General features: G+C 39.5%; 1 pseudogene; it reads right to left on the bottom strand.

Moving 5' to 3' along the window:
• LOC139182954 (large ribosomal subunit protein uL30 pseudogene) overlaps positions 1-23,596 on the bottom strand; it is a 41,688-nt pseudogene continuing 18,092 nt past the window's right edge.

A 23,596-nucleotide genomic window follows, 5' to 3' on the forward strand; every position in this document is an offset into this window, starting at 1 on the left:
TTTCAGGTCTGCCTTTTATTAAATTTACTGAGTTAAAAGTTTCTGGTTGGGTGATTTCCCAGAGAACAGATACCAGTTGGTAAGCTACAAGTTTCATGTCTAATCAGGTTCTCTTTTCCAGTCAGTTTCACTGGTAAAGCTACCAAGAAAACTAAATACTTGGAAATGCAGGGAATGTCTTTCTTCCCCTGTGTCACCTTCTCCTTTTGCCTGACCTAGTCTTCTTGTTCTAAACTAGGCGCTCTATCTTTTATATGAACCAATAAGAAGTCCATAAACCTGATAAGCAGTCCAAAATATGTAGTTTATAGAGAAATACAAAAATAGATAAACACTGAAACAGCAATGGTGAAAGTCAGCAAGCTCGGTATCACAGAGCTTTTTTGTAAGCAATACTGGATTTCTCTGGGGTTTTTATTTATAGAACAAAGCAGAATGTACCCAGACAAGTCAGGATTTTAGCCAATGATAATTTGTTTAATCCTGTTGGGAAATAAAAGTAAATTGTAACTGCCAATTCCCATACCTATTGTTGATACAGTGGGAACCCATTACCAGATAGATTGAGACAAAGATGATTGAATTTAAGAAAAAGTCACAAACAACTGTTCTCATATCCTGGTATTATAAATTGAAACAATCTTTCTGTCTGGCAACACGTATCAAAAGCCTTTAACATGTTTATATATTTTAATCTGGTAATTTCATTCTGTAATTTTATCCCAAGGAAATAATCATGGCACAGATCAAAATTTAGCTTCAAAGGCATTCACTGCAAGAACTGCCGATAATTGCAAAAATCGAAAACAGTTTTAATATTAAGCCATAAAAATGCTGAGTAAATAAATTTTGATCCTATGGAATGCTATTTTAAGCCTCCTGGATTTCTCTTCTAAACACCCTTTTTTCCCTCATGACCTCATCTCTGTCTTTTTGTTCTGCTTTTGGGAATATTTCCTCAACTTTACCTTCCAACTCCCCTATTAAATTTTTTATTTCTTCTGTCAGTATTTTATTTCTAAAAGCTTGTTCTTATTATCTGATTATTTCTTTTTAAGTACTGTCTGTCTTGTTTTGAGGGTACAATATCTTCTCATCTCTCTTAGACATTAATTTTGGTTTTTTTTTTAAGTTGTATTCTGCTTCCTTCAGTGTCTCCATCTTGTCCATATTCACTTTTTCTGTTTATTTGTTTTGGACTCTGGCTTTCGTACAAAAGACTTCCCTCACATAGCCAATGATTCTTGACTAAAACTTCATATTTAAGCACTGATTAGAAACCCTCCAGGTAGAGAGCCAGAGCTTGTCGACTGGTAGATTTTGTTGAAGGGTCATTGGGTGGCACCTGGTCATGTGTATAAATTCTTTTCCATGGACAGATCAAATTTTCCTCCAGTATCCCAAGTAGAGGTTTAAGCTTGTCTGCTACTGTCCTGGGAAACAAATCGGGAGCTCAGATTCGTACCATGATCCCTGATGACTTTTAATTGTTTCTTGTTTTTAGAATGATTCCTTCACTACTCCTGGTGCCCAATGTGCCTGGTATGTCTGAGTCCAAAGACATCTCCAGAAAGTAAACTTCTCAACTTATGCCAAAATGCAAAAGGAATATTTGTTTGGATACATAGGTTGGGGAAAAAGATCTAGGGTTCTAACATGTAAACTTACATTACCATATGTAAAATAGGTAGCCAACAGGAATTTGCTGTATGGCTCAGGAAACTCAAACAGGGGATCTGTATCAACCTAGAGGGGTGGGATGGGGAGGGAGATGAAAGGGAGGTTCAAAAGGGAGGGGATATATGTATACCTATGGCTGATTCATGTTGATGTTTGACAGAAAACAACAAAATTCTATAAAGCAATTTTTCTTCAATAAATAATAAATTTCAAAAATAAAATAGATAAAGACTTTGAACCATCTTCTCTACATTGAAATGGAATATGATAGCTCTGATTCTACAGGGAAATCTGGTAAGAGGAACCAGTTGACTTCCTCACTGTGGGCTTAGTTTTCAGCCTTTTCCGGTTTGCTAAATGAGTTATTGTATCAGTTAGCTATTGTTATGTTAAAAACTACCCCCCAAAATTCATTGCTTAACACAAGAATCATTTATGATTACTTGTGAGTCTATGAATCAATGCCATATTTTTGCTTTCAGCTGGACTTTCTAAGACATCTGCAGTCAGGTGCAAGTCTGGAAGGCAGTTTTGCCAGTCTTGGCTAAATTCACTGACATACTCTTCATCCTGATGAAGATGACTGGATTAACTCAGTTCTAGGCTACATATTCCATCAGATTAGCCCTAAATTGTTTATGGCAGAAGCAGGGATTCCTAGATTCAGAGCAAAAATAGACAGGCCTTTTAAGTCTGGGCTTCTCTTTTAGCTCAGCTGGTAAAGAATCTGCCTGCAATGCAGGAGACCTGGGTTCCATCCCTGGGTTGGGAAGATCCCCTGGAGAAGGGAAAGGTGACCCACTCCAGTATTCTGGCCTAGAGAATTCCATGGACTGTATAGTCCATGGGGTCGCAAAGAGTCGGACACGACTGAGCGACTTTCACTTTCACCTTTGAAGCCTAGGCTGAAACTGGTAAAATTCCACTCTGTCCCTTTCTATTGGTCAAAGCAAATGACAAACCAGTTCACATTTAAGAAACAGGGAAATAGACTTCATTTATTCTTGGGAGGACCTGTAAAGTCACACTGCAATGAGCATAGATAAAGGGAGTAAAGTAGAACTAGTTATTTTTGCAATCAATGTATCAGTATCTCTGATGGATCAGTTTTTCAGTATCCAAGATGTTGACTTTATGGCCATCAGCTGTTTCTGCTCTCATTCTCATCATTGTGACTTATGCTTTTTTAATTCCCTTTTTCATCCATTTATACAACCAACATTTATGGACCTACCAGGATATCAGGCACTATCCAATGTGCTGAGAATACAGATATGAATCAGATAGTCGAAATCTCTGCCTTCCCCTTGTGGGGTTTATATTCTAGTGGAAGAAGATAGATAATAAATAAAATATATAGTAATTTTTTTTCTATTTCTTTTTTTAATTTTCAAAGTAATATGGCAATTTTCATTTTGCTTTTTTTTTTTTTTACATTTTGATGCATTACTTTTCTTTTTTTATTTTTTTATTTTATTATTATTATTATTCTTTACTTTACAATTTTTTTTATAGTTTGTTCAAAGGCTATATATAAATCCTTTGCAGAAAGATAAAGCAGAGAAGTGGAATAGGAGGGCTGGGCACAGGCATTCTTAAATAGGACCATAACTGTCATTTTGTGAGACTTGAAGAAGTAAATGTATGTATCTAGTCTGCAAAGCTTAGTCTGCAATTGCCCCAATGAAATATCATGTATTCATCAAAAATTGTTATGGGAGACTATTTGACTCCTTGATTATCAAGATGTATTAGAAATCTATGCTTCAAAGTACTGTCCCTAGTTTAATCACACAGCATTGATAGAAAAAATATTTTTTTAAAGAGAAAATAGAAACAGCCTAACCTCCTTCAAACAGAATATTATCATTTCTGAACCACAGACAGAATAGAAATACAAACCAGAAAGCGTGGTAAAGCTGTAGATAGTCTGGGACCTGAGCCAAATCACTGTTTAAATCCAGGGACTGGAGTATGGTTTTCTGCCCTTAAAAAGGCTGAAAATACTTCAGTTAACCACATCCTGAAGCTGTGCCTTAATTATGCCCACTTATCTACTACTGTAGGAGAATGCGGCTATCCCAATCCAAGACCAAGTTGTCCACATGCTTAGTGATAGGATTTACTCTCTCTTTAATATCACCATAGGTCTGGAGTCCAAAGTACAACCTGGTTCTCTATTAAATCCCTTGAGTATTGAATGGAGTCAACCACAAGATGACTACCTACTTAGGGTAAGGTGAGCCCAGAGAGAGAAAGAGAGCAAAACCAAATAATAAAAAGAAAATTCCAATTCAAGATGAGCCTATATACCAAAATTTGAAAACAAATGAGGAAAACTAAGAAAAATAGTCAATAAAATCTACAATCAAGAGAGAAAAAATATCAACCCAAGCAAAATATTATTGAACTAAAAACAACTTTAATGTAAGTATGTCTATGGGCCTAAGAGAGAAGAAAGAAGCCATAGTAGCTATAAAAAGAACAAAGAATTGTGAAGCAAAAACAGACAGAACTGAAATCAGGACAGATGGATTAGAAAATGAACCATTAGAAATAAAATTAAATATATAGTCATTGAAAGAAAGCATTCATTAGATGACATAAATTCTGGACAGAACAAGATGAAGAGAGAAATATAAATCAGGAAATAGTACTGAGATATTTATACAGAGAACAAAAAGAGAAATAAATATTAAAAAGTGATTGAGAGATGTAGAGTATGGATTGAGAGGTATCAATTTATATCTGATAAGAACTCTAGGATAAGTCTATCAAGTAAACAACAAATATGTATTGAGCACCATTATATGCCAGATACTCTTCCAGGCACTTAGATGCAAAACTAGGGGGAAAAGTCCCTGTCTTCATGGAGTGTACTTTCTAGCAGGGGTAGAAGAACAAACAAACAAGCAGTGTATTAGGATCCTCCAGAAAATAGACTATACACTCAAATGGAGTGAATACGCATAGCTCAATGACGCTTTCCTAATAAAGCACCTTGAGGTTAGCAATAGGAGGAAGCTGTTACTGGAGGCTTGAAAAGAAGAAAGCACAATATGGCAGAGAGGTGAAAATCCAGAACCTGCCACTCAGTTAGAGAAAGTAATAGCCATGGTAATCCGTAGTCATCAGAACCACTTTTAAACTAGTTCAAATAATCAACAAAAACACACTTCAGCAAACATGGTTTTGCAAGCCAACTATTGTCAGGCCTTCATTCTGAAAGTCAGCTGAACAAGCTCAGACTCACTCAGTAAACACACCTCTGAGAGTGAACTAATTAATGACATTCTTGTGACTAACAGGCTCCACAGATGAAGTCAGCCCACCAGAGCCCCTGAAAGTCTGCCAATCCCTCAACTCCTTGCTTCCCCAACAGCAAAGGGACACTGCTGACCAGTCTAGTCTCCTTTAACAGAGGAACTGGGGGAAATACACAGCCTGAACACTCTCTTTTCCCCCACATCCAATTTTTGGACTGAGCCTCTCGTGGTTGAACTCAACTAGAAGCCAGAGAGCAAGGAAGATTGTTGATACCACCCACAGATGTCACCTTCTCAGGGCACAGAGCAGGATAAAGAATGGTAAAGAGTGGGTATGGAGGAGCAATAGACACTTCTGGCACAATATCAAACATAACAAGCAAGTAAATTATATCACGTTAGAAGGTAACAGAACAGAGAACATGGACTGTGAATACTGGGGAAGGAAGAGGGGAAATATTGAAGTTTTAAGTAGAGTCTTCAGGGTAGGTTTCATTAAGAAAGTCACATTTGAGCAAAGACTAGAGAGAGGAGAGTATATGAGCCCATTATACTTGGAGGAACAGTGGTCCAGGCAGGAACAGTTTTGAGCAAAAGTCCTAAAGCAAGAGTATACCTGGCTTGCTCAAAACCAGTGTGGCTGGAGTAGCATGGGAGAGGTGGAGAAGAGGGTGAGACATGGAACTGGGAACCAAATCATGCAGGTCCTCATGGGCCATTGAAAGGATCTGAGCTTTGTATTAGTTTTCGAGGGCTGTCATACCAAAGTACCACAACAATTGGCTTAAACAACAGAAACTGTCTCACAGTTCTGGAGGTTGAAAATCGGACATCGAGGTATTGATAGAGTTGGTTTCTTCTGAGGCTTTTCTTCTTGACTTGCAGATGGCTGTCTTATTGCTGTGTGTTCATGTGATTATCCTTTGGCCTATGTGTTATCAGTGTCCTCATCTCCTCTTCTTGTAAGGGCACTAATCACATTGGATCAGGGCCCACCCGTACCATCTTATTTTACTTTAATTACCTTTTTAAAGATAGATCCAACCAGTCCATTCTGAAGGAGATCAGCCCTGGGATTTCTTTGGAAGGAATGATGCTAAAGCTGAAACTCCAGTACTTTGGCCACCTCATGCGAAGAGTTGACTCATTGGAAAAGACTCTGATGCTGGGAGGGATTGGGGGCAGGAGGAGAAGGGGACAACAGAGGATGAGATGGCTGGATGGCATCACTGACTCGATGGACGTGAGTCTGGTTGAACTCCAGGAGTTGGTGATGGACAGGGAGGCCTGGAGTGCTGCGGTTCATGGGGTCGCAAAGAGTCACACACGACTGAGTGACTGAACTGAATTGAAAGATTCTATCTCCAAATATCTCCACTCTGAGGTGCTGGGGAGGTTGGAACTTCAACATATGAATTTAGGGGATATGATTCAGCCCATACCAGGCTTTTACTCTAAATATGGGGAATCCTGGATAGTTTTCTCATGATGTACTCTGCATATAAGTTAAATAAGCAAGGTGACAATATACAGCCTTGATGGACTCCTTTTCCTATTTGGAACCAGTCTGTTGTTCTATGTCCAGTTCTAACTGTTGCTTCCTAACCTGCATATAGGTTTCTCAAGAGGCAGGTCAGGTGGTCTGGTATTCCCATCTCTTTCAGAATTTTCCATAGTTTCTTGTGATCCACACAGTCAAAGGATTTGGCATACTCAATAAAGCAGAAATAGATGTTTTTCTGGAACTCTTTTGCTTTTTCAATGATCCAGCTGATGTTGGCAATTTGATCTCTGGTTCCTCTGCCTTTTCTAAAACCAGCTTGAACATCTGGAAGTTCGCGGTTCACGTATTGCTGAAGCCGGGCTTGGAGAATTTTGAGCATTCCTTTACTAGCGTGTGCGATGAATGCAATTGTGTGGTAGTTTGAGCATTCTTTGGCATTGCCTTTCTTTGGGATTGGAATGAAAACTGACCTTTTCCAGTCCTGTGGCCACTGCTGAGTTTTCCAAATTTGTTGGCATATTGAGTGCAGCCCTTTCACAGCATCATCTTTCAGGATTTGAAATAGCTCCACTGGAATTCCATCACCTCCACTAGCTTTGTTCATAGTGATGCTTCCTAAGGCCCACTTGACTTCACATTCCAGGATGTTTGGCTCTAGGTGAGTGATCACACCATCGTGATTATTTTGGTCGTGAAGATCTTTTTTGTACAGTTTTTAGAAAGTGAAGAGGAACTAAAAAGCCTCTTGATGAAAGTGAAAGTGGAGAGTGAAAAAGTTGGCTTAAAGCTCAACATTCAGAAAACGAAGATCATGGCATCTGGTCCCATCACTTCATGGGAAATAGATGGGGAAACAGTGGAAACAGTGTCAGACTTTATTTCTTGGGGCTCCAAAATCACTGCAGATGGTGACTGCAGCCATGAAATTAAAAGACGCTTACTCCTTGGAAGGAAAGTTATGACCAACCTAGACAGCATATTGAAAAGCAGAGACATTACTTTGCCAACAAAGGTCCGTCTAGTCAAGGCTATGGTTTTTCCTGTGGTCATGTATGGATGTGAGAGTTGGACTGTGAAGAAAGCTGAGCACCGAAGAATTGATGCATTTGGACTGTGGTGTTGGAAAAGACTCTTGAGAGTCCCTTGGACTGCAAGGAGATCCAACGAGTCCATTCTAAAGGAGATCAGTCCTAGGTGTTCTTTGGAAGGACTAATGCTAAAGCTGAAACTCCAAAACTTTGGCCACCTGATGCAAAGAGTTGACTCATTGGAAAAGACTGTGATGCTGGGAGGGATTGGGGGCAGGAGGAGAAGGGGATGACAGAGGATGAGATGGCTGGATGGCATCACTGACTCGATAGACGTGAGTCTGAGTGAACTCCAGGAGTTGGTGATGGACAGGGAGGCCTGGCATGCTGCGATTCATGGGGTTGCAAAGAGTCAGACACGATGGAGCAACTGAACTGAACTGGATGATTTTGAACAGACAAGTGGCATAATTTGATTTATGTTTTAAAGTCCACTTTGGTAGCTGTTTGAAACAGGCTAAAGTGGAATGAGGACAAGACTAGAAATAAGGAGACTGATTAGGAGGATATCTCAATAATTTAAGTGGAAATTGGGGGTGACTGGGTTGAGTGATAGCAGTAGAGGTGAGAAGAAGAGTCAGATTCAGGATACATTTTTAAGTCGGATTTCCTGATGATTAGGATTTGGAATGTGAGAGAAAGGGTGACCCCTTTCATCAAGGTTTTCGGCCTGAGAAATTCGAAGAATGGAACTGCTACAACTGACATTGGAAGGCTCCAAGAGGAGCAGTCTTGTGGGGAGAGACATAAGAGTTGAAGTTGAGGCATATAAAGTTTGAGATGCTTACTAGACATTTAGGAAGATACGCCAATAAGTCAATGAATATATAAGTCTGGAGTTCAAGAAGGAAGCTGAATTGAAGATATAAATATGAGAGTCACCAGAACAGAAGTGGTATTTAAAGCCATGAGACTGGATGAGCTCACCAATGGAGTGACTGTGGAAGGGAGAAGAGACCAAGGGTGAGTCCTATATGACTTCAACATTATGGGTTAGAAGAAAAGTAGGGATCTCTTAAGGAAATTGAGAAGCAGCAGCCACTAAAGAACAAAGAAAATAAAGAGTGTTGGGCCCTTGAAACCAAGTGAAAAAAGTACATCATAGAAAAGAAGTAGCCACTGTGTCAAATATTACTGAAAGTCAACATTCAGATCATTGTTAACTTAAGACCATTTGGAATTGTCCCATAGCTCTGAGTATTCTGCTAGGTTCAGGAAAATTATGAATTTGCATAGTGGCAATTTTTTTGTGGTTGTTAGACTGAGCAGCAACAGCAGTAGCAGAGTGAGAACAATTTTCTTTCCAGCTTCCTACAGCCTATACAGAATCCAAAAGTCCTGCTTCATTCATCTTTAACTTGTGACTTCAGACAAGTCATTTATTCTCTCTGGACCTCCACCATAGGACTAGTAGGCTAAAAAGTCTCTAATGTGCCTTCCATCAACATGTTCTAATAAACAAAACAGTTCTAAAGAAGCCACAGTTTTATGCTTACCTCCTTGTTCCCTGTTCCCTATCACAGTAGCAGCAGCTAATTTTATGGAGAGAAATAGGCTATAATACAATTCAAACTCAAATTCTATAATAATAATTTCTATAGGCAGTAGATCTAAAATCATAAAATGGCCTGACTTTCTAGATCACCCTCTATTCATTAGCTTCAAGACTGCAGACCAATTTCAATTCAATGAGTAGTACAGGGATTCTGGAATTCATTTTCTCCTTCATTGTCATCTCTAATATTTATTTGCTTTCATGCTGAATTTTGTGACTCTTTCAAAATATGCTTGGATAGTTCCACTACTCTCTCATGTTCCCTTCTTCCCATGATCTTTGGCAACTTTGAAAAAGCCTAGAAGTTGTTCCTGCCAGAGACAGTTTGTGTCTCCCCGGCTCTATTGCTCAGATTGCAAAGTGCTTTATCTTGAGCGTAGCTGTTAGAAAAGTAAAAAGGGTAAAAGTCGTATCTACCGAATCGACCAACTTCATAGCCTCTCTGAGTCCATCATCACAAGGGGAAATAAAAAAGATGGACCTTTCCCCCTTGAATATTCCCACTTCAACAAAAACCATTTTAAAATCCATAAATTAGTCCAGCCAGAAAACAGCCTCACACAGTTCCTAAACCATTGACTGTTGCGTGGCAATATACACATGGCACTGATGAATCCTTGGCCTGGCATTTCCTCCAAGTCTCATACAGTTGATTACTGGATTTTACAGACCAGAGTTGGCTACTACATAGAAGCCAGCATCCTGAGCTCTAGAGAGCTTTGCCTCATGCCTGTCCAACTGCTCCTTTTCTATTTATTTTTATGTCTTACTCAAGCCCCTTCTCATTTGTAATTGATGATTTTCCAGGCTTAATGTTTAGCCAGATAGGGATTTAACAGGTAACCCAAGGCAAATATTTCATTGCTATGGACTCAAAACACTATCATGACACTGGAGAATACAGTTTCTCCCACCGAGTGTAAAATTCAACAGTTGTTTGATGGCAAGAAGCCATCTGATGGTGTGAGTCACCCCATATCCTTTCAGTCTTTTTCCCCCTCTTTTAGGTTAACAAGAATTGGCTTCTATCACTTATGATCAAAAATCTTAACCATTAAATCCTCATCACCTCAAAAAGTGTTCAGATCTCTCCATGCTTTATAGAAATGATATGAAAATTTATGGTTGTTGTTTAGTTGCTAGGTCATGTCTGACTCTTTTGTGACCCCATGGACTGTAGCCTGCCAGGCTCCTCTGTCAATGGGATTTCCCAGGCAAGAATACAGGTAGAGAAATAAAGTGTTCCAAGGTTTTTAAAAGAATGCTAAGCTTTATCTGAAGAAAAAACAGAAGTGCTCTAGTTTCAAAGATTTCTTTTGATGTGGACCATTTTTTTAGAAGTCTTTATTGGATTTGTTACAATATTGTTTCTGTTTTATTTTTTTGGTGGGGGGGGGGCGAGTAGGGGGCGGTTGACCTGAGGCACATGGAATCTTAGCTCCCAGACCAGGGATGGAAGGCGAAGTCTACACCCCCAGCACTAGAAGGTGAATTCTTAACCACTGAACCACCAGGGAAATCCATAGAAAAGCATTGGTTTTACAAAGCATCTTAGTCAGGCTTCTCCAGAGAAACAGAACCAATAGGGGATATATATAGAGAGAGAGACATGGAGAGAGAAATATTTATTATAAGGAATTGGCTTATACAATGAAGGACGCTGAGAAGTCCCCAAATCTGCCAAACTGTAATCTGCAAGCTGGAGAACCAAGAAGCCAGTGTGTGGTTCTGGTCTGAGTCTAAAGGCCTGAGAACCAGGAGCTCCAACAGTAGAAGTCCTAGTCTGAGGGCAGAAGACTGATACCCCAGGTCAGCAGTCAAGCAAAGAGGGCAAATTATCTCTTATTCAGACTTTTTGTTTTATTTAGGCCCTCACACATTCATTCGACAAGGCCCACTCACATGAAGGAGGGCAGTCTGCTTTTACTCTACTCAATTTACAGATTCAAATGCTAATCTCAACTGAAACACCCAGAAATAATGTTTAACTATATATCTGGGCAGGCTTCCCTGGTGTCTCAGTGGTGTCTCAGTGGTGTCTCAGTGGTAAAGAATCCACCTGCCAATGCAGGAGATGTGGGTTTGATCCCTGGGTCAGAAGATCCACTGGAGAAAGAAATGGCAACCCGTTCCAGTATTCTTGCTAGGAAATCCCATGGACAGAGGAGCCTGGCAGACTACAGTCCACAGAGTCGCGAAAGAGTCAGATGTGACTTAGTGACTAAACAACTTTATCTGGGCACCCTGTGGCTCTGTCAAGTTGACATATAGAATTAACCATCACAAAGAGGAAGACACAAAAGATAGTTCAGAATTTCTTTGGAAGTATTGGGTTGGCCAAAATGTTCTTTCAGGTTTTTCCATAAGCTGTTACAGAAAAACCCCAATGAACTTTTTGGGCAACCCAGTACTTAGTGGTGACAATATAATTTCGAAAAGGCCTAGCTCAATTTGCAGAACAAACATTGTTTATTAAGATTGTTTCTTTGATAGAGCTGTGAGGATGATATTAGGAAGGAGCTAGAGGTCTTCATAACACACTCACGGTGGCTGCCTCTGGTGGCCCCCAGTTCTGTGCTCTCAATCTATTACCATGTTCACACTGAGGCCATACTTGCCACAACTGTTGTCAGCCAATGACAGAGTACAGCACATGTACTCAGAAATAAAGTCCCTATTTCTCAGTAAGCAACCCTTTAAAAGATAACATTCCTTCTTGATCTTGTAACGGGCCACAATGATGCTTATATCTTCATTGTGTAAATTGCCAATAATATATACAATAATACCTGATTACTATACAGTCCTCATCTCCAAAAACTTATATAATCTGCCTTGACTTCTAATGGGCAGAACCATTCTTGGAGTTTTCTGAGATGTTATTCCCAGGTTATAATCCTCAACTTAGCTTGAATAAAATTTTCCATTACTTTCTTAGATCAACTTATTATTTTTTTGTTGACACAGGGATACTAATACAGACTCACAAGATGTGTGTGTGTGTGTTAGTTGCTCAGTTGTGTCTGACTCTTTGAGACCCCATAGACTGTAGCCCGCCAGGCTTCTCTGTCCATGGAATTTTCCCGGCAAGAATACTGGAGTGGGTTGTCATTCCCTTCTCCAGGGGATCTTCCCAGCCCAGGGATCAAACCCTGGTCTCCTGAATTGCAGGCAGATTCTTTACCATCTAAGCTACCAGATGGTTTTTGTTGACATAAGGATACTAAACGAAGACTCACAAGACGTGACATATGGCAATTTTGACTCACAGACTCCTCATCAGGCATAGAGACATTTTCTTAGAACTGCACTGCAGTCTGACACTCTTCCCACCTATGTCCTCCAGAGGGATCAGGTCTGTATCTCTGTCTGACAAGTGTCTCCATCTTGTTAGCTCTCTCTCTTTTTCCCCCAATTAATAAACAGACACATTTAATCCTGTTTTGACATATGTTTCTCAGAGGATGACAACTAACACAATTCAAAGATACAATCAAATTGCCAAATTGGAGGCTTCGTAAGAATGGATGATAGGAGTGTCAGAGGAGAATTTGGGAAGACCAGATAAAGGTAATGATACTGAGTAGGGTCCTGTGGGGCTCCTGGGCACAAAGCTTTTCTATGTTTGCCATTTCTTTAATTACAGGAAACAGCCTTCACTTAACCTTCCTAGCCATCTCTGAGTTTCAAGGGGCAGATTCAAGCAGTTGTTAATTAGGAAAGGGAGAGGATGGGGGATACAAACAGGAGAGGATGGGGAAACAGTCAAGGAAAACAGCAGTGCAGCCTTGGGGCAAGGCCCTGGTTCCCCACCATTACACACAGCAACATCTTTGAGCTGTTTTGCAGATACTGAAATCCCCTTCAAATAGGAGAAGCAGTTAACAATAGTATGCTACCCACAAACTCATAGACCCAAGACTGGTTAGAACCTGAAGGTTGATGATGCTGACTCCTACTTACCTCAGCACCAACCAAACAGAAGAATATCCACAAACTGATCACTCCCTCCGTTAACTATTACTGTAAAAGCTTCTTACCACCCTCTCCAAGTTAGGACACATGGTTTTGAGCACATTAGTCTGCGGTGACCCTCTTTTCCAAGCAAAGCAATAAAGCTATTCTTTCTACTTCACCCTAAACTCTTTGTCTCTGAGATTTAATTTGCTATCAGAGGCTGGACTTTGCTTCAGTAATATCAACAAGCCATGCAAGAGTTAATGGTAGTTTGTACCAGGGTGGTGTCAGCCCAGGTTCATGTTAATCACAACACATAGCAGATTTAATGAGAGATTTCAGGTTTCGGATCCCACCTGCCTCTTACGGAAATGGGGCTACTCACAATCTAGCCAACTATGTCCAGATCTATAAGGAGGAGAGAATATGTTTGGAGGGCTTCCATACCTATAGCTAAACCAACATGCTAAAGACAGGCATGGACTCCACAGAGTTGTGGGTTTTTTCCTTCAGTTAGTTTTAAAATATTCTACAATTCAGATCATGTTCAAGGTTCTAGCATTATGAGATTTTTTTCAGTGACAGAGATTATAGCATTGCTATTTGTGCCACTATAATCAGAGAAGGGTCAGCATTTCCACTGCTAACATTGTATTTCCAGAGCCATAAAATTTACAACTTGCTGAAACGTGGCATGCAAAGTCAACCACAAAAATTTTCTAAATTTCCAGCAAAGACTCCTTCACATCATTAAAAAAAAAAAAAAAGATGAAAATGTTTTAGTTTAGAATTCATTTAACTTAAAATGGTGACTTCTATTATACCGTCAAACTTAGTGAATGAATCTTCATGTGAAGAAGCAAGAATTTTTATAGGTATTCCATTAGAGAGTCACTTAAAAAGCATATTTGTTGGACTTCTAGAAAACCCAACTGCTGCTCAATTTGGGCATATCATGAGATCATTAAATAAAAAGAGTCTTATCACAGGCCTTTATTTCCTTTCTGGGGAAAAAAAAATCCAGTTGGAAAGCCACCACCTTCTCTGATTCTTAAAGATAATGGAGATGCTGAACTTAGCCTAAAAAAAAAGAAAAAAGGAAATGAGGGCAAAAATGTTGACACTCAGTGTCTCATAATAACAATGCTACTGGGTTATTCCTTACTCCCATCAGAGAGTGGACTTAAGAAAGTGAGTGTGCTATTTCATTCCTCCTTTACATTTATGTGGAGACAGCATCTTAACTGATATTGCTGTAGTTGAATGAGCAGCGAGTGTTAGTTTAAAGCTCACTTTCCCTGTGGGTGAGAAGTCACCTAACTAAAAATTTCAGCAGTGCCTTGGTGACACAATAAGAGAAGCTCTCACACTCTGATCACTGGAGCCAAGGACTCTGGAGGAAGTGGGAAGGTGGGGTGGGGGTTTCCACCTGCACAGAATGAGTGTTTGTCATTTCCTCAAATTCCCTGAGACCACCCACAGGCATGAAGGATAGTGAACAAAGCCTGGGGAATGAAGACTATCTTCAAAAGTTTCCTGGTGCTTCCTGGGAGATTTAAAGGACAATAAGAAAATAATTTGTTGGTTTGTAAGTCGGTTGACATGGCTTTTGATCATTCAAATGGGGCAGTTCTGCCTGGAAGGGATCAATCTTTTATTTTTTTTTTTTTTTTTGTTCCAAAGACTAACACAAACAGATACAAATCAAAGGAGGTGTTCTTTCAATAAAGGAAATTCCAGAAAGGATGCCTAGGCTTAATTAAGATATAACCCTTTGTTTCAAGGGCTCTTCTTTCCCTTGCAATAGGAACTGTACTCTCTGAAGAAGCACGTGCTTGGACTGGTGAGATGGAATTCTTCAACAAGTAAGGATCTGTCTATGTTCAGGGCAACATCTTGGGGAAGCCTTGAAGGAAATCATGCCTGGAGTCCCATCTGACTTAACTCATCATCACAGTCCTTCATCACAACATAATGAGTGTTATTACTTCCTCATGTGGCCTGTGGGCTTCGTTAATTAAAGAATGGAAAGGTAAGTAAGATCCAACCTTTTGCTTTTAATTAATCAAACGATGTGTTTTCCATCCTCAAGTTGCTGGGCAGCAAGTAAAGAATTTAGTCTGCCTTCTAATACTCAAAAGAGTTCAGTGAAATAACTCAGCTGCTGGTCTGAGATTGTATAGACAACACAACAGACAGTCGGCTATTTTTTCCTTCCAAATTTTAAGTTGCTTATATTGCCCACATTGCTGCCTGCCACACAGTAATCACTGGGGAAAAGAAAAGATTGTCCTCTAACATCTCAACAATATAAATAAAACCTTCTTAAAGAAATGAGGCTTCCCAAGGTGGTGCAATGGTAACGAATCTGCCTGCCAATCAGGAGACTCAAGAGACACGGGTTCAATCCCTGGGTCGGGAAGATGCCCTGGAGTAAAAAATGGCAACCTGCTCCAGTATTCTTGCCTGGAAAATTCCATAGACAGAGGAGCCTGGTGGGCTAATCCATGGAGTTGCAAAGAGTCAGACACGACTCTGCACACACACAGGCAAAGAAAAGGTCCATATCTTAAACTTACATTTGGTCACAGAGCTAGGTAATCAGGAAGCACTCACACACAAAAAGAACTGGAACTAACATTTATCGAGTGACTAGGCTTCCCTGGTGGCTCAGATGGTAAAGAATCCACCTGCGATGCAGGAGACGTGGGTTCTATCCCTGGGTTGGGAAGAGCCCCAGGAAAAGGAAGTGACAACCCACTCCAGTATTCTGGCCTGGAGAATTCCATGGACAGAAGAGCCTGCCAGGCTACAGTCCATGGGGTCACAAAGAGTTGGACATGACTGAGCGACTTTCACTTCACTTCCCTTTTATTATACCAAAAACCATTCTCTTTTTGTCATATTAGCTGCCTTACTGTTCACTTGACTCACTGAAACCTCTGGCTTTTAGATCATTCCTCCACATGAAAACACTCTCTACACTTTAAAGAGAGATATTATTACCTGGAAGAAAATAATAATAACATCAGCCCATTAACAAGCCTTATATATTAGCAAAGGCAGCACCTCAGAGAGTTAGCAGGGCACGACTGTATTTCCTTCTGGAGGGAAGGTAGGAAAAGCACAGAGTTGGGTTGGTGAATAAGTTTTATCCAGTGTGCCAGCCCTCACCATTAGTATTGCCTGCTGCCTGGAACTCTACTTTGAGGAGTCTGGAGGCAGAGCAGCTCTGTAGGAAAAAGAATTGTAATTGTTTAGCCTTCCTGGAGAAGGCAATGGCACCCTACTCCAGTACTCTTGCCTGGAAAATCCCATGGACAGAGGAGCCTGGTAGGCTGCAGTCCATGGGGTCATGAAGAGTCAGACATGACTGAGAGACTTCACTTTCACTTTTCACTTTCATGCATTGGAGAAGAAAATGGCAACCCACTCCAGTGTTCTTGCCTGGAGAATCCCAGGGATGGGGGAGCCTGGTGGGCTGCCGTCTGTGGGGTCACACAGAGTCACACAGTCGGACACGACTGAAGTGACTTAGCAGCATCAGCAGCAGCAGCCTTCCTGGAGGCTTGATAGTACGTAATGAGTCAAGAGCTACAGAATCCTGCTAGGAAAACCTGCCCTGTGAAGCCACTGCGAGAGTCGAGGTACAAAGTGAAAATTGTCCATCTCTTCATAAAAAAAAGAGAAAACTTTAGGTTTCTCTGCAAGAGAAACTCTCTGTGGGGATATGGCAATAAATCAGATAGCCTCTGCTATTCTCTCTTCTTCCAGATGCACTTTCTCCTGGGGGATGTCTCACACCGTGGTGGCCAGTGAGGAGTCAGGCCATGTTTCTGTCCACTTAATAAATACTCTGGCTCATGTGTAAACATGTGACTCTTCCCTCAGTAGCCCATAGCATGATGAAATAGGTTGGCTTATTTAAAGAAACAATATCTGGGAGGAACTAGATGATAATAGGTACGTAGAGTAGAGACCTCATGAACATTTTCCTGCCATGGAGCACTTGGGCCCTTTGGTAAAGTCTTTGGAACCCCTAGTCAGAATAATATTTTAAAATATATAAAATAAAAAGTTATAAAGGAAACCTGTTATATTGAAATATAGTCAGCAAAATATTAAAATGAAACAAATGTGATCTAGTAATTTTGGGTTTCTTTATCAATATAGTAAATAGCAAGACAATACATTTGAAATATTGACAAGTTAAAGTTAAATTTTATTTTGCAATAGCATAGCAGTGTGAAGGCAGTTGGTTTTCATTTGATTTGGAACATTAAACTTTGGGGTGGATCTTATCTCTTTCCACATATTAATACAAGAACACTAGAAAAAGCAACGTGGATGTCTGGATCACCAGGGTGGTACTGCAATCTTTGGTGGCAGAAAGCTGCCCAAATGTTGGCCAGCTACATCACCTGAACATCTGCAGATAGAGCGACTTTGCTCTCATGAAATAATATTTGCTTCTTGCAGGTTGAATAACAATCACAATTTCAAAGTATGATGAACAAAAATAATATTTACAGATCTCTGTAATATCTAGAAATATCAAAGTATCTGTGATTTCTGTTGGTGATAAAGCCCTTGATTGTGCCTAAACTTCTGAGGTTTGCTGCTGAGACAGACTGAAATTTTTCACTTCTGTATTCAGTTTTTCTTTGTGACTTTGCAATTCCACTCACAAAATGCAAAGTGTACTTCCCCACTCTAGGCTTTGAACTCTAGCACATGACTTGTTTTAGCCAAAGAGATTGTGCGCCAGTGTTGAACCTAGGCCTGAAGAAGCATCATGTGTTTTCACTGGTGTGTTAGTGCATTCTTCATCACCATGGGAAGAATTTTCCCAGAGTGGTCTACTAGTCTAAGGAAAACGAAAGATACTTGGCACAGAACTGCCCAGCCAGCCTACAAAAGTGCAGCAAAAGGCAGAATCCACTGGCTTGGCTCACTGTAGATCACACAACCCACCAAGGTATGAGGAAGTTTAACTAAGATCAGAAAAGCTATTCCAACTGACCTATAGGTGCATGAGAAATGAATGGCTATTGTTGAATGATACTGACATGTGTGTTTGTTATGCAGCAGTAGCTAAATGATAACTTTTTCTACAATTTAAGTAAATGCTACATTTCAGTGAGATTCTGTGCAACCTAGTTAGAGTTTAGTAAACATCAAGGTGTGATGTTTTCCAACCCAAGTTCACAAATCCTTCTAAAACAGAGACAGGGGATCCACAGCTTAACTGTTCAGGCTCTGCTAAGATAATTGAGATCCCAGAAAGGTATCAAAATAATATTACTGAAGCTTAAATAAGATATCAAAATAAGTATAATGATAATCCTAAGAAGGAAGAAATAACAGTATGGCAGCAAAAAATGATTTAAATTATATTGCTGATATTTTAGAGTAAATTCAAGTTTACTTAGAATTTTAAAAATTACGTATGTTTTCAACTTTTATTAGATATATAAATAACTTGAGTATTAAACAAAATATCAACAACTGTACTTATTGCTAGCTACATTAAAAACAACATCAGAAGCAAAAACTCTGAGCATTAAGAACCTGCCACTTCTCCTTTTCTCTGAGTCTTACTTAGCTCAATTCTTCCCAGTCCTCTTTCTGAAAACTGACAGGTTGGGGTGACCTTCCCTCCCCAAGTCAAACACCCACCTCTTTTTCTATTCTAGAAGGAATGAATGGGAACAACCATTCCTTTTTATTACAATCTTGCCCCAAGATTAGGAAGGATATCATCTTACTATTATGTCCAGAAAGACTTTCATGATAAACCAGTACAATTCCTAAAGTCTGGTTTACCTATTTTAAACATCATTATGTGTGATGATTAATTTTATGTGTCAACTTGACTGGCCACAGGGGGCTCAGATTAACATTATTTCTGGGTTTGTCTGTAAGCGTGTTTCTGGATGAGATGAGAATTTGGGGGGGGGGTGGTTTTCTTCCAGGTTTATTGAGGTATAATTGACACACAGCACTGTACAAGTTTAAGGTAAACAGCATAATGAATTGACTTAGATACATCATGAAATGACTACCACAAAACATTAGCGAACACCCATCATCTCATAGAGATACAAAATTAAAGAGAAAAAAAAAGTTTTCCTTATGATGAGAACTCCTAGGATTTACTCTCAACAACTTTCATATATAACATAGAGCTGTGTTAACTGTAGTTTTCATGTTGTACATTACATCCCTAATACTTATTTATCTTATAACTGGAAGTTTATACTTTTTGACTGCCTTCATCCTCCCCTCCTCCATTGGATTTCCCCTCCCTCCATTTCCCACCTCTGGTAACCATAAATCTGATCTTTTTCTATGAGTTTGCTTGTTTGTTTTTTGAAGTATAATGGACCTAGCACACTAACAACATTTTAGCTCCTGTTATATACTGTAATGATCCAATGTTTCTATACCTTTCAAAATGATCACCATGCCAAGTCCAGTTGCCATAAGGTCAACATTTGAACCAATGGATGCAGTAAATTGTCCTCCCCAAAGTGGATGGGCATTATTCAATCCATTGAGGGCCTAAACAGAACAAAATATGGAAAAGGAGGAATTAGCTCCATTTTCCCCCTTTTTCTTGCCTCAATGATTGAGTTAGGATATCTTATCTCATGTTCTCTAACCCTTGGACTGGGATCTTCACACAGACCACCCTCGTTTTCAGGCCTTTGGGCTCAGACGGAACCACATTGCCAGCTTTCATGGGTTTTCAGCTTGCAGACTATGGGACTTGTTAGTCTCTCCATAATTGCATAAGCCAATTACCAATAATATATATGTATGTACATATACATTCATACATATCCTACTGGTTCTGTTTCTCTGGAGAACTCTAATATGCTGTGTACAGAGCACCAACAAAATGGTCCAGTCAGCTCCATACTGAGATCAACACAGTTTCTTTTCATTCCCATCAGTTGAATTTGATACGAGGACCAGGACTCTACATGAGTAATTGTTTGAACCAAAAGATATACATGCCCTAAGAGTAATCAACAATTTTCAGGACTAGGACATCTTAAATCCAAATGAAGGGGGATAGAGAGACTAACTCTTCAGAGGTCCTCTATAACCACACTTATATAATATCATCAACAGAAATTTTAACGTATGGCCCAAACTTTCACTTCTCTTATTCAAATAAAAAAAAACACTGGGGAAAAAACTAGAAATATCTGAAAAGTATCCATGAACTAGCAAGAAAATAAGTAATACTTCGGCCAAAAACAAGGTGGAAGTGGGAATCCAGAAACATAAGGGACATCTTGCACTGAAAATTTACCAAATCAGTAAGTCTTGACCATCAGCTGCCAAAGCCTCAATAGGGTTTAGGAAACAAGTCCTAGACCCTCCCAAAGTAGATCATATATTGGGAGACCTATTGACAAAGCAAGGATCCCAAAGGCGCTCACTCTCAGTATAAGGATAAAATGTAAATCATAAACATCACTCCAAAGCACTTAAGGGAAAATTGCCTTCAAACATTGAATAGAGCAGGGAAAAGATAAGACATTCCTCTTTAGAAATCATGTATTGTTGTTTAGTCACTCAGTTGTAATGCGACCCCATGGATCATAGCCCCCCAGACTTCTCTGTCCATGGGATTTTCCAGGCAAGAATACTGAAGTGGATTGCCATTTCCTTCTCCAGAGGATCTTCCTGATTCAGGGACCTAACCCACGTCTCCTTCATTGCAGGCGGGTTCTTTTCCACTGAGCCACTGGGAAAGACTTTTCTTCATGTATAATTGAACCCAAATTTATACCAACTGAATGGTCTTAAGGACCTCAGAGTATGAGTTTAGTTGATAGGGGACCAGGTTCTTAGTGCTCTCAAGTATGAGACAGAAACAAATGCAAATTCACTTCAAAAAAGCTGTAGATTTCATCCTAGAAAAATGAGCAGCCCTCAATTAAATATACACACACAAAAAATGATGAGCAAAAGCCAAAAGAAATTAAACAGCAGAATCAGATCCTCAATGACTTCAAATACCAGGATCATGAGAACCACAATGTGAAATAGTATATTGAATATATTTCAATAAATAGCAAAGAGTTTGGATATTGTGATTAAACAGCAACCAGATTTTAAAAAGCATAAAACAGAACTTCTGGAGGTGATAAATACCATAATTGAAATTAAAAATTCAATAAAAGGTTCAATAGCAATTAAGTCATGGCCACTGAAACAATTAATGATTGGGAAAACAAAACTGAAGAAATTATCAAAATTAAACCTAAAGAGAAAGATATAGGAAATATGAAGAACAGATTAAGATACATAGAAAATAGAATGAGAAATCAATTTTTTTTAATTGAAAGAAAAGATCCTAGCACTTCCTGTCATTTAGATATGTGGGCAAGATAAAAATACATTCAGCCATTCAAGGTCTCAGAAGAATGGTCACATTAAGACTCACATTGAAGAAGTGTTTGGGATGAAGTACTTTAAAAAGAAGGAAAATCCAAGAGATGCTGTATGAGATATATGAACTAAATGTATTTAAATATCTTAGTGAAGAAAAAATATGTATTCTACTGATGACTTTAAAGAGCACACAAATGCTTGATTCAGCACAAATTTTAGAAGGAATTTTTAATTTGTAATAGAACAACCACTATACACAAATTTTAACATACAGGAGAGAACATTAGGTCACATTGATTGACTTCAGAATAAGCAAATATTATAAATTTTAAATATAAGACAAATTTATAGTAACATAGGTGAATAAAGTATCCTGTTGGAGTTTTTATTATTTGAAAATAGTTAAATTTGAAGAAGAGAAAAATAAATATACATACACATACACACACACACACATAATAATCCATAATTAAATTTCTAGATATTACCAAAATGACAAGATCAGGGTAGAGAAAGTTAGGGGGAGAGTTTTAAAAGCCTAAGCATATGTATACTTCTCATCTTGTTGGGGGAAGATAGAGATGTCTGCTTTTCTAAGAAAAAGTATTAAAAAGAAACGTGGAAAAAGTGGAACAAATTGAAATCATCAACAAAACAAGAGTGAAGGATCGATATGTCAGTAACTACATTAAGTGAAAATGGACTCAACTGACATTTCAAAGTAAGAAATTGTCAGATTGGAGTATGAGTGTGTTGGAGGAGAGGGCAGTGCTGTTTAGAAGAGACACATCTTATCTCCATTCCAGAAAGCATAACCCGTTCTCTCTACTCCTTATGATGTACATAGGTCTCTTCACCTTCCTGTACCTCAGTTTTCTTGTAATATGAAAAATGGTGCATCAGCTAAATGTTTTTGTCTATGAGTAACAGAACCCCATCTCAAAGAGGATTGAACAATGAGGCTGTTTACAATCATGCTGCTGCTAAGTCGCATCAGTCGTGTCCAACTCTGTGCGACCCCATAGACGGCAGCCCACCCGGCTCCGCAGTCCCTGGGATTCTCCAGGCAAGAACACTGGAGTGGGTTGCCAGTTCCTTCTCCAATGCATGAAAGTGAAAAGTGAAAGTGAAGTCGCTCAGTCATGTCCGACTCTTCGCGACCCCATGGACTGCAGCCTTCCAGGCTCCTCCGTCCATGGGATTTTCCAGGCAAGAGTACTGTAGCAGGGTGCCATTGCCTTCTCCGTTACAATCATGCACTAAAGTCCAAAGATAGGAGGTGCTTCAGTGTATCTGTTTTGTCCTCAGCCTAGCTGCTCTCTGTCTCTCTCTTTTTTTCTGTGTATTTTCCTTTTTTCTTTAAAATTTTTATTGGAGTACAGTTGCTTCACTGGAGTACAGCTCCTGGAGGAGGAAATGGCAACCCACTCCAGTATTCTTACCTGGACAGTCCCATGGACAGATGAGCCTGGCAGTTTACAGTCCATGGGGTCACAAAGAGTCGGACACGACTGAGCACTGCCCATATAGTTGCTCTACAATGTTGTGTTAGTTTCTACTGTAAAGCAAAGTGAATCAGCTACATGTATACATATATCCTTTCTTTTGGGGATTCCCATTTATGTCACCATGGAGCACTGAGTGGAGTTGCCTGTGCTATACAGTAGGTTTCCATTAGTTATCCATTTTATTGTTGTTATTCAGTTGTGTCTGAGTCTTTGTGACCCCATGGACTGCAGCACACCAGGCTTCCCTGTTGTTCACTATCTCCTGGAGTTGGCTCAAACTCCGGTCCATTAAGTCAATGATGCCATCCAACCATCATTCCCCCATTTTCCTCCTGCCCTCAATAATTCCCAGCATCAGGGTCTTTTCCAATGAGTCACCTCTTCGCATCAGGTGGCCAAAGTATTGGAGCTTCAACTTCAGTATCAATCCTTGCAATGAATATTCAGAATTGATTTCCTTCAGGATTGACTGGTTTGATCTGCTTGCTGCCCAAGGAGAGTCTCTAGGCAAGAATACTAGAGTGGGTTGTCATCTACTTTATGTATAGTATCAATAGTGTCTTTATGTCAATCCCAATCTCCCAGTTAGGCTAGCTCCTCTTCTGACCTCAAGACAACCCCTACAC

Source organism: Bos indicus, chromosome 5, assembly GCF_029378745.1.
Source record: "Bos indicus isolate NIAB-ARS_2022 breed Sahiwal x Tharparkar chromosome 5, NIAB-ARS_B.indTharparkar_mat_pri_1.0, whole genome shotgun sequence".
Lineage (NCBI taxonomy): Eukaryota > Metazoa > Chordata > Mammalia > Artiodactyla > Bovidae > Bos > Bos indicus.